Source organism: Bufo bufo, chromosome 7 (genome assembly GCF_905171765.1).
Source record: "Bufo bufo chromosome 7, aBufBuf1.1, whole genome shotgun sequence".
Classification (NCBI taxonomy): Eukaryota; Metazoa; Chordata; class Amphibia; order Anura; family Bufonidae; genus Bufo; species Bufo bufo.
In genome coordinates this window covers 124737678-124753545 of record NC_053395.1, presented here as the reverse complement: position 1 = coordinate 124753545, position 15868 = coordinate 124737678, and positions in this window count along the sequence as shown.

Below are 15868 nucleotides of genomic sequence, written 5' to 3'. Positions count from 1 at the left end.
CTTGAATGGGTCCGTGAACCGTTGTCCGTCAAAAAAATAGGACAGGTCATATTTTTTTGACGGACAGGAAACACGGATCACGGATGCGGCTGCAAAACGGTGCATTTTCCGATTTTTCCACGGACCCATTGAAAGTCAATGGGTCCGCAAAAAAAAACTGAAAACGGCACAACGGCCACGGATGCACACAACGGTCGTGTGCATGAGGCCTTACAGGGCATCTTAAGAGTCCTGTATTGTTATTTATTGTCATTACCTCCATGAGTTGGGAGTGGGTAATTGCTGCGCGCCCTCTCCTTTCCTTAAATTTTTCCATTTTAATAGCTTCTCCCACATTTTCGATCACAATTAAATTCTATCCATTGATCTCCCTTGGATGTGGTCTCTCTTTCTCACACTCCCTCTCCGGCGTGGAACCCTGATTCGCCGCTAACCGTGATTAACATGGTAGGCGCAGAAAAGAACATCGAAAGTTGATAGAGAAGATATCCAAATGGATCGTGGACGTCACAGGGACGTGCGATCAGGCAGAAGTTATCTAGAGTCAAAGAAGCAGCAGGGCCTCTCCTGGCTAACGTTATCCTAAATGCAAATCCTAAATACCCCAGTGACATTCCAAGGACGACATTCTCCTGGGCGATGAGCAGGAGCCAGGGCGCTTCCACCACTTCAAATTTAGTGCAAATGGGGGCCTTCATACTCCAGTGTCTGCAAAGGGACCCCCGTATAAAAAGCATAAAGGGCAAGGACTAGTAATGGATGGCAACGTACTTAAACCCCCGGTACAAACACAAAATAGTGGAAATGTTACCAGCATCACAGAGGGCTGGCAGAATCCAGCATTTCAAAGCCTTGCTGCGAGAGATGATGCATTCTGCTGTTGCGAGCGCTGGCAGAGGAATTTCCACCCACAGCGAAACAGGTGTTTGAAGATGTGATGGTCACTACAGATATGAGATCATTCTTTCATCCAACCCATTGACAGCCACCCTCCGGATCCAGCCTCAGGGAATGCCTATACTGACAGGTGTTCGACTACATTGGGTTAACGGCCGATGTGGACGCTCTGAGAAGCGAGGAACCCCTGGACTACTGGGTGTGCAGTTTGACCTGTGGCCAGAGCTGACACAATTTGCCATTAAACTCTTGGCTTGCCCCTCGTCGAGTGACCTGGATGAGGCATGGATCTCGGATGAATTCAACACCTGTTACGACCACGTTTAATTGAATTTCCTCATGACAGCCCAAACATATCCGCTACCACCCAGAACAAAGAATGGTTCTTGTCTTATGTATATACAGCAACATAAAAGGCCTTTTCTGTCAGTTGAATGCCTAATTTTTGGGGCCTCTTCTCCAGTGGCCTACAGTTCTATTTTTATTCAGTGACCGCCTAATGTACCTCCAGCCACAGGATCACAAGTTCTTTTGTGTTAGGTGAATTCCTAATTTTTGGGGCCTGTACTCCAGTGGCCTACAGTAAAAATTTTATCCATTGAACGCCTAATATACCTCCAGCCACATCAGCCAAAGTTATTTTCTGTCCGGTGAATGCTAAATTTTTTGGGCCAGTACTCCAGTGGCCACAGTAAAATTTTTAACCAGTGAATGCCTAATGTACCTCCAGCCACATTAGCCAAAGTTCTTTTCTCTCTGGTGAATGCCAAAGTTTTTGGGCCTCTACTCCAGTGGCCTACAGTAACATTTGTATCGAGTGAACGCCTAATGTACCTCCAGCCACATTATCACAAGTTCTTTTCTGTCAGGTGAATGCCTAATTTCTAATTTTTGGGGCCTCTACTCCAGTGGCCTACAGTTCTATTTTTATCCAGTGACCGCCTAATGTACCTCCAGCCACATTATCACAAGTTCTTTTGTGTCAGGTGAATGCTAAATTTTTGGGGCCTGTACTGGCCGACAGTAACATTTTTAGCCAGTGACCGCCTAATGTACCTCCAGCCACATAATCACAAGTTCTTTTCTGTCAGGTGAATGCCTAATTTTTGAGGCCCGTTCTCCCGTGGCCTAAAATAAAAAATTTCTATGGTCCAGCAGGGCATTTTTGAGAGTTTCCTTTTAAGATGCATAAAAATGGCCCCTGATTAAAATACATATTTTTTGTGGGCATTTTAGCCAATGATCCCCCTCTGGTATATCACTGTCCATGTTGTGGGACTGTGTACTTCTAGTAAGTGTTTGCTGGCTGCAAATATGACCTGAAGCTTTTTCAGGTTTGCCTGCCATTAAAGTGAATGGGGCCGCCGCGACCGCGATCGTTGGCGAATCGTCCCGGACAATGTTCGTCCATCACTACATTCCAGAACTGTAAGGGTTACATAGCATCCTAAATCAATATAATGCTATGTGACCCCCGGCAGCGCTGGGAGATCAGGCCGGGAGCTGCGTTGCGGACTTGCTGCGGGAAGAACGCTAGCTTGCAAGGGGCCTAAGTCCCCTTTCACACGGGCAAGTATTCCGAGCGGATGCGATGCGTGAGTTGAACGCATTGCACCCGCACTGAATCCTGACCCATTAATTTCTATAGGGCTGTGCACACGAGCGTTCATTTTCAAGCATCACTTGTGCGTTGCGTGAAAATCGCAACATGCTCCTCTACATGTAACGAAGGCCCCATAGAAATGAATGCACTGTTGCTAGGTGACGATCGGGATGGGGACCCGATCATTATTATTTCCCCTTATAACATGGTTATAAGGGAAAATAATAGCATTCTGAATACAGAATGCATAGTAAAATAGGGCTGGAGGGGTTAAAAAAAAAAAAAAAAACAGTTTAACTCACCTTAATCCACTTGTTCGCGCAGCCAGCATCTCTTCTGTCTTAATCTGTGATGAATGGTGATGGATCATGTGGATGGACCATGTGATGAACGCAGTGACGTCATCAAAGGTCCTATTGCTCACAGATGAAGACAGAAGAGATGCGGGCAGCGCGAACAAGTGGATTAGGGTGAGTTAAATTATTATAATTTGTTTTTAACCCCTCCAGCCCTATTGTACAATGCAATTAACCTACAAAAAGGCAGCTCTGTCAACTTAGACAGCTATAGTAACCACTTGTACCACATCCAGAGTAAACTAAAAACCAAACAAGTGGAATATTGTATCAAAAAATGTCATTTATTATAAAATATAAAAGATATGGAGAACAACAGGATGTTATACAGTACACGGAGAAGCACAAGGCCAGTCACATCAAGAACACCACCATGGAGCTCCGCAATATAAGGCACAGATGGGTACGACCAAAAGATAAAGCTAAGGCTCTGGGATAACCAGATTGGTATCGCATATAGTGGTCTCCCCAATTAGGGTATAGTACACAAGGTACCACAGACCAAATATGGTAGACCCAAAGCCGTAGCTAACATGCACGGAATTGTATAGGCACCACAATCAGCCAATAAAAATAACACAAAAAATATAGATCACTGGCTGGAGTCAAAATAAGTAACGTGCGCCTAAGTACAGAGGACCCATTGTGGATACATGCAAGGGTGCCCTGTACGCAGTGTGGGACCGTACTAATAACGGGACGTACCTGAAGACATGGTGGTGAGATGAATGACAGGCCCTGCGCGCGAGACCTCTATTGTACAATGCATTCTGTATTCAGAATGATATTATTTTCCCTTATAACCATGTTATAAGGGGAAATGATTTCAATTACTTACCGGTAATTGGTTTTTCCTCTAGCCCCCACAGCGGTACAACAGGCATGACAGGAGGATACCCCGCCTCCCCAGGGACAGGAAACAACGTGGAGATCTTTAAATACTCCCCTCCCCTTACCTGCTCCAGTAAATAGCCGAGAAACTCTGGAATGGATGCAACAAAATTAATCTTTATGTGTTATTGAAAATTAGACAAGGATACTCTCCAAGAAAGACAAAAAACGTTTTCCTTCTTTCCTTTTTTTATTTTTTTTAAAATAAAAGTTAGAATAATTATTGGGAGGGAAATTCCCCGTGCCGCTGTGGGGGCTAGAGGAAAAAACAATTACCGGTAAGTAATTGAAATCTTTCCAAACGCCCCCCCAGCGGCACGACAGGAGGAATAACATAGGAATCCCATATCAGGGGGGGACAACAGCAGATAACACTCTGCGAGCAAATGATAACTCCCTGTTCTTCAACACGTCTAACTGATAATGTCTAAAGAAAGTAGAAGGTGACGACCAGGTGGCTGCCTGGCAAATTTGTTCTAACGGAACCTCCGCTGATTCAGCCCAAGAGGCTGCTACAGATCGGCTTGAATGGGCCTTCAAGCCTGCTGGGGGAGGAACCTCCCTTAAGTCATAACAGGTCAAGATTGTCGATCTGATCCATCGACTAACAGATGCTTTGCTTGCAGCGTTTCCCTTATTTGGGCCTGCAAACTGAATAAACAGTCTGTCCGTCTTCCTGAGATCTTCCGTAGCCTTTAGGTAGGCAAGAACTGCTCTTCTTACATCCAGGTTATGGAACCGTCTTTGCTCCTGACTGCCTGATGGGGATCCAAAGGAAGGGAGGGACACCTCCTGAAGACAGTGGAACTTAGAGACCACCTTGGGTAAAAAAGAGGGAGAATGTCTCAGTACTATCCTATCATCCTTGATGGACAGGTATGGGGGCCTGCACGAGAAGGCCTGGATCTGCCCCACCCTAGCCGAGGTGATGGCTATTAAGAAAACTGTTTTAAAGGTAAGCAATTTTAGAGATATTTTAGATAAGGGTTCAAAAGGACTGTCTGATAAGGCTGCTAAGACTAGATTCAAGTCCCAAGGGGGGACAGTGGACCTCACTATTGGTTGTTTTCTCCGAGCTCCTTTCACAAATCTCTTAACAAGGTCTACCTCTGCTAATTTTATATCAAGTAAGGCACTCAAAGCTGATATGTGGACCTTTATAGTGCTTACCCTTAGCCCCTTCTGAAGACCTGACTGGAGGAACTCTAGGACCTTAGTGATTACAAGGGGACCTCTGGTATCCCCGCCTGTAAATCTTCTGAAAGACTGCCAGATCTTGTCATAAATCTTAGAAGTCACCTTCTTGCGACTATAAAGAATTGTGGAAATTACCGCGTCCGAGAGGCCCTTTCCTTTTAATATCTCCCGCTCAGTCTCCATGCTGCCAACTGAAGTTGTGTTGTCCTGGGATGCCATACTGGGCCCTGGTGAAGGAGATCCGGGATGTTTGGTAGTCGCCACACGTCTCCTGCTGACATCCTCACTAGGAGAGGGAACCATGACCTCTTGGGCCAGTAAGGAGCAATCAGGATCAGCATGTGGTTCTCCTGTAGTACCTTTTGCAGCACCTTGGGGATTAACGCAAAGGGAGGGAAGGCATACAAGTTTACTTTTGACCATGGGTGGGAGAGAGAGTCCACTATGAGTGGGTGATCTGTATAGGCTAGAGAGCCGAACTTCTCTACTTGTCTGTTTTGACGCGTGGCGAACAGATCTATTTCTGGAAGGAACATTGTTTGCGCTATCTGATGGAATATCCTTGGGTTTAAGGACCATTCCCCTTCCTTTAAGACATCTCTGCTGAGAAAATCCGCGACTGTATTGTCTTCTCCCCTTATGTGAACTGCTGATATTGACAGTATGTTCCTTTCTGCCCACTGGAAAATTTCTCTTGAGACCCTCGCCATGGATGGGCTTCTTGTGCCTCCCTGCCTGTTTAGATAGGCCACCGCTGTGGTGTTGTCTGAGAGTATTCTCACTTCTTTCCCGCGGATCTCTGAGTGAAGGGCCTTCAAGGCCTCCTAGACTGCACTTAACTCCTTCAGGTTGGAAGAGGCTAGGATTTGATTTCCTTGCCAGCCCCCCTGCACTACGGACCTGTCTGAAAAGGCCCCCCAACCGTTCTTGCTGGCATCTGTAGTAATAGAGACTACATCTGTTTGTTGCCACGGAATGCCTTTGTTTAGGTTCTGGTTGATCAACCACCAATCTACGGAATCTCTTACATATTGAGGGACTCTTACTCTCCGCTCTAGTGAAGCTATGCTCTTGTCCCATTCTCTGATTTCATTTTTTTGCCAAATTTTCCATTTTAACCCATTTTTTCCACTAACAAAGCAAGGGTTAACAGCCAAACAAGACTGTATCTTTATTGCCCTGACTCTGCCGTTTACAGAAACACCCAATATGTGGCCGTAAACTACTGTACGGCCACACAGCGGGGCGTAGAGTGAAAGGTGCGCCGTTTGGTTTTTGGAGGGCTGATTTTTATGGAACGGTTTATTTACACCGTGTCCTGTTTCAACCCCCCTGATGCACCCCTGGAGTCGAAACTCCCTAAAAGTGACCCCATTTTGGAAACTAGGGTATAAGGTGGCATTTTTTGGGGGACTATTTTTAGGGTACATATGATTTTTGGTTGCTCTAGATTACATTTTTGTGAGGCAAGGTTACCAAAAATTGAAATTCTGAAATTTCATCTCCATTTGCCATTAACTGTTGAGGAACACCTAAAGGGTTAATAAAGTTTGTATAATCAGTTTTGAATACCTTGAAGGGTATAGTTTCTTAGATGGGGTCACTTTTAGGGAGTTTTTACTATAGGGGGGCATCAGGGGGGCTTCAAAAGGGACATGGTGTCAATAAAAAAGGCCATCAAAATCGGCCTTCCAGAAACCATGTCGGTCCTTTCCTTTTGCGGCCTCCCTTTTACTGTTACAGCAGTTTACGACCACAAATGTGGCATTTCTGTAAACTGCAGTATCAGGGTAATAAATATTAACTTTTGTTTGGTTGTTAACCCTTGTTTTGTTACCGGAAAAAACGGATTGAAATGGAAAAGTGCCAAAAATTGCGTTTTTGGCACCGTTTTTTTTATTTTTTCTAACCGTGTTAATCTGGGGGGTTAGGTCATGGGATATTTTTATAGAGGAGATTCTTACGGACGCGGCAATACCTAATAAGTCTACTTTTTTTACAATTATTTAGGTTTTTGACTATATTATCCTTTTTGATACAAAAATAAAATTTTTGGATCTCTAAAGTCTAGGTGTCATTTTTTTATCCGATTATCTTATGTGGGGGCTCATTTTTTGTTATGTAAGGTGACAAAAAAAAATCTTTTTTTGCACCTTTTTTTTTTTTTCCTTGACCGTGTTAATCTGGGGGGTTAGATCATGGGGTATTTTTATAAAGGATGATTATCGACGCGGCAATACCTAATATGTCTACTTTTAATAAATTATTTTCATTTTTTTGGGTGTCTCAAGTCTGAGAACCAGTTTTTTTTTCCGATGTCAGTGCTAAATTGGGATATAAATTTAGTACTCCATGGAAGTGTGATACTCCCTGAAGCAACCAATAATGCAGAGGCCCGGATGATCGGGGCACGTGTCACATTGAGTAGTGGTGTCCTTCCGTATCCCCCTCCTGTGACACACTCTGCACCTTTTTTGGGTTCGTCCCTTCTTTCCAGTATGGGGGACCACACCTGGAAAGTGTTGGCCAGGGACGATCCGGGCACCTACAGTTCCCGAGGTACTCCGGCCTGCTCTTTCCCGGTCCGAAAAGATCAGGGCCATGAGGACTGCCTCATAGAACTGGAGGAATGTCCCTGTGCTGCCAGCGCTTCGGGATAGTACAAAAGAGTTGTACATGGCAACCTGCACCAAGTAGACCGCAACTTTTTTGTACCATGTCCGGGTTTTGCGCATGGCGTTATATGGCTTGAGGACTTGATCCAAGAGATCAACTCCTCCCATATACCGATTGTAGGCGACGATACAATCGGGCTTGAGGACCGTTGCCACGGTACCTCGCACAGGGACAGGGGTGATGCCGTTACCATGAATTGTGGACAGCATAAGGACATCCCTCTTGTCCTTATACCTGACCAGCAACAGGTTTCCAGTGGTAAGGTCACGGGTCTCACCCCTGGGGATAGGTACCTGGAGGGGGAGGGCAGGGAGGCCGCGTTGATTTTTCCGCACGGTCCCACAAGCGAACATGGATCTGGCGGCAAGGGACTAAAACAAGGGGATACTGGTATAAAAGTTATCCACGTACAGGTGGTAACCCTTATCCAGCAGTGGGTACATAAGGTCCCACACAAGTTTCCCGGTAACACCCAGAGTGGGGGGACATTCTGGTGGTTGAATCCGGGAATCTCGCCCCTCGTATATACGAAATTTGTAAGTGCACCCTGAGGTACTCTCACAAATTTTGTATAGCTTTACGCCATACCTCGCCCGCTTGGAGGGCACATACTGGCGGAAAATGAGTCTCCCCTTGAACGCAATGAGAGACTCATCAACTGCGACCTCCCTTCCAGGTACATAGGCCTCCATGAATTTGGCCCCAAAGTGATCGATGACCGGCCGTATCTTATACAGACGGTCATGGGCAGGATCACCTCGGGGTGGACATGCTGCATTATCGGAATAATGCAGACATTTCCGGGGAAGTGGCAGCACCCCTGGGGGGTCTAGGGTCACACAGCTGTGCTGTGGACCCCAGACACCCTAACTTAGGGTGATGCAATCAAAGTTCAGAAACTAACTTTCCCTTTTTTTTCCCTGCCTAAACCAAACTTTCCCTGTGCTGTCCCTATGTACCTGATGGGGGGTGCTGGGGCACAGATCAGGTCCTGGGGGCACAGATCGGGTCCTGGGGGTGCTGGCAGCGATGGCAGACACACGTGCAGGCAGCTCCTCTCTCCTCCGGCTCCGGAACACAAAAGGAGGAGGAGAGGAGCGCCAGCCTCTTTTGAATCTGCCGCCGGCCTGCCCACAGACCAATCAGAAAGCGATCCTGAGTGGTGATGTCACCATCACCACTCAGGATCGCTGGATGGTGATTGGTGGAGTGAAATCACACCACCATCACCATCCTGTTCCGGGTTATCGGGTCTTCAGAGACCCGAATATCCCGGAAACGCAGAAAATTCAGACCTGCGGTTTTCTGCGATCGCCGACATGGGGGGGTCACAGGACCCCCCGACGCATTTGCCCCAGGTGCCTGCTCAATGATTTGAGCAGGCACCGGGTTCCGATCACCGCTGGCCGAGCGGCAGTGATCGGAACCATTCATGACGTACCGGTACGTCATGTGTCCTTAAGTACCAGGACATCATGACGTACCGGTACATCATGTGTCCTTAAGAGGTTAAGGGGTTAATAATGCTTCGGTGTCCTCAATGGAACAAAGAGGCTTTCCGGACTCGTCTTCAGAGGAAAGAGGTTCAGACTCCGAGAGCTCCCCGTCATCAAAATCCTCTTCCTGATATTCTGACTCTAAAGTCGCAGGCATCTCAGTCATAGAAGTAGAAGGCTTCTGGGACGTGGCAGCTAGTCTTTGATGCACAGCGCTGCTTACTTCATCCTTAATAATATTTCTAATATTGTCCAATAAGGAGGGGGACTCTTCTGACACAATTTTTTCCAAACATTTTGAACAAAGGGCTTTCTTATAACCTGACAGTAAGGCTTTTTTACAAATGGAACACTTTTTGACTCGCTGAGACTCTGTGGACTTCTGAGCTTCCCTGACCTATAGATACTGTATAAGTCAGAAAATTTGTTTAAAAAAAAAAAGGGGGCTGCCTAGTCTGTTAAGAAAGGGAGAGGTACAGTCCCTTATCCAGTGTAAAAGAAGGTAAGAATTTTAACCCCTCAGTGAACACAGGCTAACATAGGCATTTATCATTTCCCTCCAGAGGAGGGTAGCTTACCGGGCTGCCGGTCTTGGATGGATCCGAGGGTCTGCGCATTGCGTCCTCTCCTGATGCCGACATGATGCAGGCTGCTCTCAGGACGCCGCCGATTCCCGCCGCTTTTTTGAATCTTCAGGGGAAATTACGTATTACTTTGGGGCCTGTGAGCTTGCGCTCACGTGACCCGCGATCCTGTGGCTTCCTCTCGCGATAATCAGCAAGGAAGCGCTGCCCGGGGCTGCCTCCACCAGAGGACTTGTGCCTGGGAGACAGGGAGAACCGCACCGCAGTCCCGCAATCCTGCTCCCCTATTCGACCTGCCGGCAACCTTACTGATGGGAAAAACTAACGAACTCCCACCAGCGAAACTCCACATTTGCTCCCAGAGGGACAGGAAACAACTGGAGCGGGTAAGGGGAGGGGAGTATTTAAAGATCTCCACGTTGTTTCCTGTCCCTGGGGAGGCGGGGTATCCTCCTGTCGTGCCTGTCGTGCAGCTGGGGGGGCGTTTGGAAAAATACAATCTACACTACAACTAACCCAAACCTGAACTTCTGTGAAGAAGTTCGGGTCTGGGTAGCACAGTCGGTTTTTTATCACGCGCGTGCAAAACACATTGCACCCGCGCGATAACAACTGAACATCGGAACGCAATCGCAGTCAAAACTGACTGCAATTGCGTTCCTACTCGCGTTGGTTTGCCTAATCCGGACACGCCCATGTGAAAGAGGCCTAAGAGTTAGATAAGCATCATCCGCAGCTGGGGTCAGCTCTGTATAATGATTTAGAGTCTGCAGCAATGGTTAGACTTGGACATAAGGCTAGGGCTACACGACAACGTGTCGCGCGACACATAGGGCACAACTACACTGCAACATGTGTCGGGCGACATTGATGTCGCATCAATGCCACGCGACAATTTTTATAATGATGCGACTGGAACGCGACAGTCACAGAAAAATACATTTCAAATACATTTTTGGAGACTGTTGTGTCGCAGTCGCAGCATGTCGCAGTGCGACACCATAGATTATCATTATAAAAATTGTCGCACGACAAATGTTGTCGTGTAGCCCTAGCCTGACTCTGATCACAGTCATATAACATCTAGGGTGTTTTAACAGAGGAAGGTATACCTTCAGTCACCCCTTCAGTGACACGATCATAAGCTTCTGCTGGGCTTCCCCAGCAGCCGAGAGGGACCTAACGAAGGCCCCCATGGCTGCCTTATTGTACTGCTATTATATGTGAAATGTTAAAAAATCCTGGCTGTTAACAAATGTTATAATTTTTGCTAAATGTTTACCTGGAACATTTTTATGAAGCTCACAGGTGTAAAGTCTTCTTTCAAATAGCAATGTGTAGATTAAAAGTTCACTGAGGGTTTTTACAATGTGTGCACATGGTCGAGATTTTTACATTGAAGTCAATGGAAATCTGTTGATGCCGTTCTGAATGTGGATTCAGCAGTGGAAAATGCTAGTTTTCCAGTGCTGAATCAGTAGAAGATCAGCACCCTGAGTTGTTGAAACATAGTTAATCAATAAAGGCTGTCTATAACATATTATAATACATCATAATAGAAATTATACATTCACATTTATAAAAATAAATTCATGTTTTATGAGTAAATAATTGCACATTTGAATCATTTTAGAGATCAAGTTCTAAAAGTCACACCACAGACACCACAGCAGGTGCAGTACCTACAAGAACTGTCAGTACAATGGCGGGTAAGAATCTTTTCACCTTCTATTATTTGTCTACAAATTTACTCTTTTATGGAACACCATAACTTATGAATAGAGATGTCCCTAATAGTTCGCCGGTGAATAGTTCCCGGCTGTTCGCGTTCGCCGCGGCGGGAGAACATATGCGATGTTTGGTCCGCCCCCTATTCGTCATCATTGAGTAAACTTTAACCCTGTACCTCACAGTCAGCAGACACATTCCAGCCAATCAGCAGCAGACACTCCCTACCAGACCCTCCCACCTCCTGGACAGGATCCCTTTTAGATTCAATCGGAAGCTGCATTCTTAGTGAGAGGAGGGACAGTGTAGCTGCTGCTGATTTAATAGGGAAATCGATAGCTAGGCTAGTGTATTCAGTGTCCACTACAGTCCTGAAGGACTCATCTGATCTCTGCTGTAAGGACAGCACCCCAAAAAGCCCTTTTTAGGGCTAGAACATCAGTCTGCTTGCCAGCGTGTATATCAGGCTCACAGCGTATACTGTGCCCACTTTCCCAGTGCCACCACTCATATCTTATGTAACAGTAGTGTACATTAAAAAAAAAAAGACAATTTTGACTGTGAAATAATAGCAGTCAGTTTCCTTCACACGTGTGCGTTTCAGAGCCTGTCAGGGCACAGTGTCACACCAGTGCAACTCGTATCTGGTGTAACAGTAGTGTACATTAAAATAAAACTAGAAATTTGACTGTGAAATAATATCAGTCAGTTTCCTTCACATGTGTGCGTTTCAGGGCCTGTCAGGGCACAGTGTCACACCAGTGCAACTCATATCTGGTGTAACAGTAGTGTACATTTAAAAAAAAAACTAGAAATTTGACTGTGAAATAATAGCAGTCAGTTTCCTTCACACGTGTGCGTTTCAGGGCCTGCCAGGGCACAGTGTCACACCAGTGCAACTCATATCTGGTGTAACAGTAGTGTACATAAAAAAAAAATATTGAAATTTGACTGTGAAATAATAGCAGTCAGTTGCCTTCACACGTGTGTGTTTCAGGGCCTGCCAGGGCACAGTGTCACACCAGTGCAACTCATATCTGGTGTAACAGTAGTGTACATTAAAATAAAACTAGAAATTTGACTGTGAAATAAAATCAGTCAGTTTCCTTCACACGTGTGCGTTTCAGGGCCTGTCAGGGCACAGTGTCACACCAGTGCAACTCATATCTGGTGTAACAGTAGTGTACATTTTAAAAAAATATATACAATTTTGACTGTGAAATAATAGCAGTTAGTTGCCTTCACACGTGTGCGTTTTTCAGGGCCTGCCAGGGCACAGGGTCACACCAGTGCAACTCATATCTGGTGTAACAGTAGTGTACATAAAAAAAAAAATATAGAAATTTGACTGAAATAATAGCAGTCAGTTTCCTTCACACGTGTGCGTTTCAGGGCCTGCCAGGGCACAGTGTCACACCAGTGCAACTCATATCTGGTGTAACAGTAGTGTACATAAAAAAAAAAAATTGAAATTTGACTGTGAAATAATAGCAGTCAGTTTCCTTCACACGTGTGCATTTCAGTGCCTGCCAGGGCACAGTGTCACACCAGTGCAACTCATATCTGGTGTAACAGTAGTGTACATTAAAAAAAAATATTAAAATTTGACTGTGAAATAATAGCAGTCAGTTGCCTTCACACGTGTGCATTTCAGGGCCTGCCAGGGCACAGTGTCACACCAGTGCAACTCATATCTGGTGTAACAGTAGTGTACATAAAAATAAAAAAATATAGAAATTTGACTGAAATAATAGCAGTCAGTTTCCTTCACACGTGTGCGTTTGAGGGCCTGCCAGGGCACAGTGTCACACCAGTGCAACTCATATCTGGTGTAACAGTAGTGTACATTAAAAAAATAAATAGAAATTTGACCGTGAAATAATAGCAGTCAGTTTCCTTCACACGTGTGTGTTTCAGGGCCTGCCAGGGCACAGTGTTACACCAGTGCAATTCATATCTGGTGTAACAGTAGTGTACATTTAAAAAAAAAAATACAATTTTGACTGTGAAATAATAGCAGTCAGTTTCCTTCACACGTGTGCGTTTGAGGGCCTGCCAGGGCACAGTGTCACACCAGTGCAACTCATATCTGGTGTAACAGTAGTGTACATTTAAAAAAAATAAATTGAAATTTGACTGTGAAATAATAGCAGTCAGTTTCCTTCACACGTGTGCATTTCAGTGCCTGCCAGGGCACAGTGTTACACCAGTGCAATTCATATCTGGTGTAACAGTAGTGTACATTTAAAAAAAAATATACAATTTTGACTGTGAAATAATAGCAGTCAGTTTCCTTCACACGTGTGCGTTTCAGGGCCTGCCAGGGCACAGTGTCACACCAGTGCAACTCATATCTGGTGTAACAGTAGTGTACATAAAAAAAAATAATTGAAATTTGACTGTGAAATAATAGCAGTCAGTTTCCTTCACACGTGTGTGTTTCAGGGCCTTCCAGGGCACAGTGTCACACCAGTGCAACTCATATCTGGTGTAACAGTAGTGTACATTTAAAAAAAAAAATACAATTTTGACTGTGAAATAATAGCAGTCAGTTTCCTTCACACGTGTGCGTTTCAGGGCCTGCCAGGGCACAGTATCACACCAGTGCAACTCATATCTGGTGTAACAGTAGTGTACATAAAAAAAAATTATTGAAATTTGACTGTGAATTAATAGCAGTCAGTTTCCTTCACAAGTGTGTGTTTCAGGGCCTGCCAGGGCACAGTGTTACACCAGTGCAATTCATATCTGGTGTAACAGTAGTGTACATTTAAAAAAAAATAATACAATTTTGACTGTGAAATAATAGCAGTCAGTTTCCTTATATACAAACTAAGAAGACAGGTTGGCATTAGCAGGAGCTGCTCAAACCCACATGCAGTTGTGCATATATATAGGGGAGCAAATCCTGCACTTGTGGCCCGTTGCTAATGGCAATCCCCAGCAAAATGCATACGGTGGAGGATGCCCGCGGCGAACCACAAGTACCACAATAGGCATCCTACACAAGGTAACAAGTGCGGATGTTGTAATTAATATAACAATATAACAAAACAATAACAAATACAGGTGCACTCTGCAGTCTAACTAAACCCTCAAACTGATTTTAAAATTGAGAGATTAGTCAACATGTCCTATGGTGTAGAACATGTCTAAGCCCGGGCACCACGCCTGGTGAGCTGTTTGTGTGTCGGCCTTATGCTCCTGTAATTTGCCCACTGGCTCCTGGTATTGCCCATACGGCTCAGGTAGGAGAGTGTTAGGTCCCGGGCTACTTGAGAAACCTTGGCGTGGTGCCCGGGCTTAGACATGTTCTACACCATAGGACATGTTGACTAATCTCTCAATTTTAAAATCAGTTTGAGGGTTTAGTTAGACTGCAGAGTGCACCTGTATTTGTTATTGTTTTGTTATACAGTCAGTTTCCTTCACACGTGTGTGTTTCAGGGCCTGCCAGGGCACAGTGTCACACCAGTGCAACTCAGATCTGGTGTAACAGTAGTGTACATTAAAAAAAATATATGCAATTTTGACTGTGAAATAATAGCAGTCAGTTTCCTTCACATGTGTGCATTTCAGGGCCTGCCAGGGCACAGTGTCACACCAGTTCAACTCATATCTGGTGTAACAGTAGGGTACATAAAAAAAAAAACTAGAAATTTGACCGTGAAATAATAGCAGTCAGTTTCCTTCACACGTGTGCGTTTCAGGGCCTGCCAGGGCACAGTGTCACACCAGTGCAACTCATATCTGGTGTAACAGTAGTGTACATAAAAAAAAAAAATATAGAAATTTGACTGAAATAATAGCAGTCAGTTTCCTTCACACGTGTGCGTTTCAGGGCCTGCCAGGGCACAGTGTCACACCAGTGCAACTCATATCTGGTGTAACAGTAGTGTACAGTTAAAAAAAAAATACAACTTTGACTGTGAAATAATAGCAGTCAGTTTCCTTCACACGTGTGCGTTTCAGGGCATGCCAGGGCACAGTGTCACACCAGTGCAACTCATATCTGGTGTAACAGTAGTGTACATTAAAAAAAAATATTAAAATTTGACTGTGAAATAATAGCAGTCAGTTGCCTTCACACGTGTGCATTTCAGGGCCTGCCAGGGCACAGTGTCACACCAGTGCAACTCATATCTGGTGTAACAGTAGTGTACATAAAAATAAAAAAATATAGAAATTTGACTGAAATAATAGCAGTCAGTTTCCTTCACACGTGTGCGTTTGAGGGCCTGCCAGGGCACAGTGTCACACCAGTGCAACTCATATCTGGTGTAACAGTAGTGTACATTAAAAAAATAAATAGAAATTTGACCGTGAAATAATAGCAGTCAGTTTCCTTCACACGTGTGTGTTTCAGGGCCTGCCAGGGCACAGTGTTACACCAGTGCAATTCATATCTGGTGTAACAGTAGTGTACATTTTAAAAAAAAA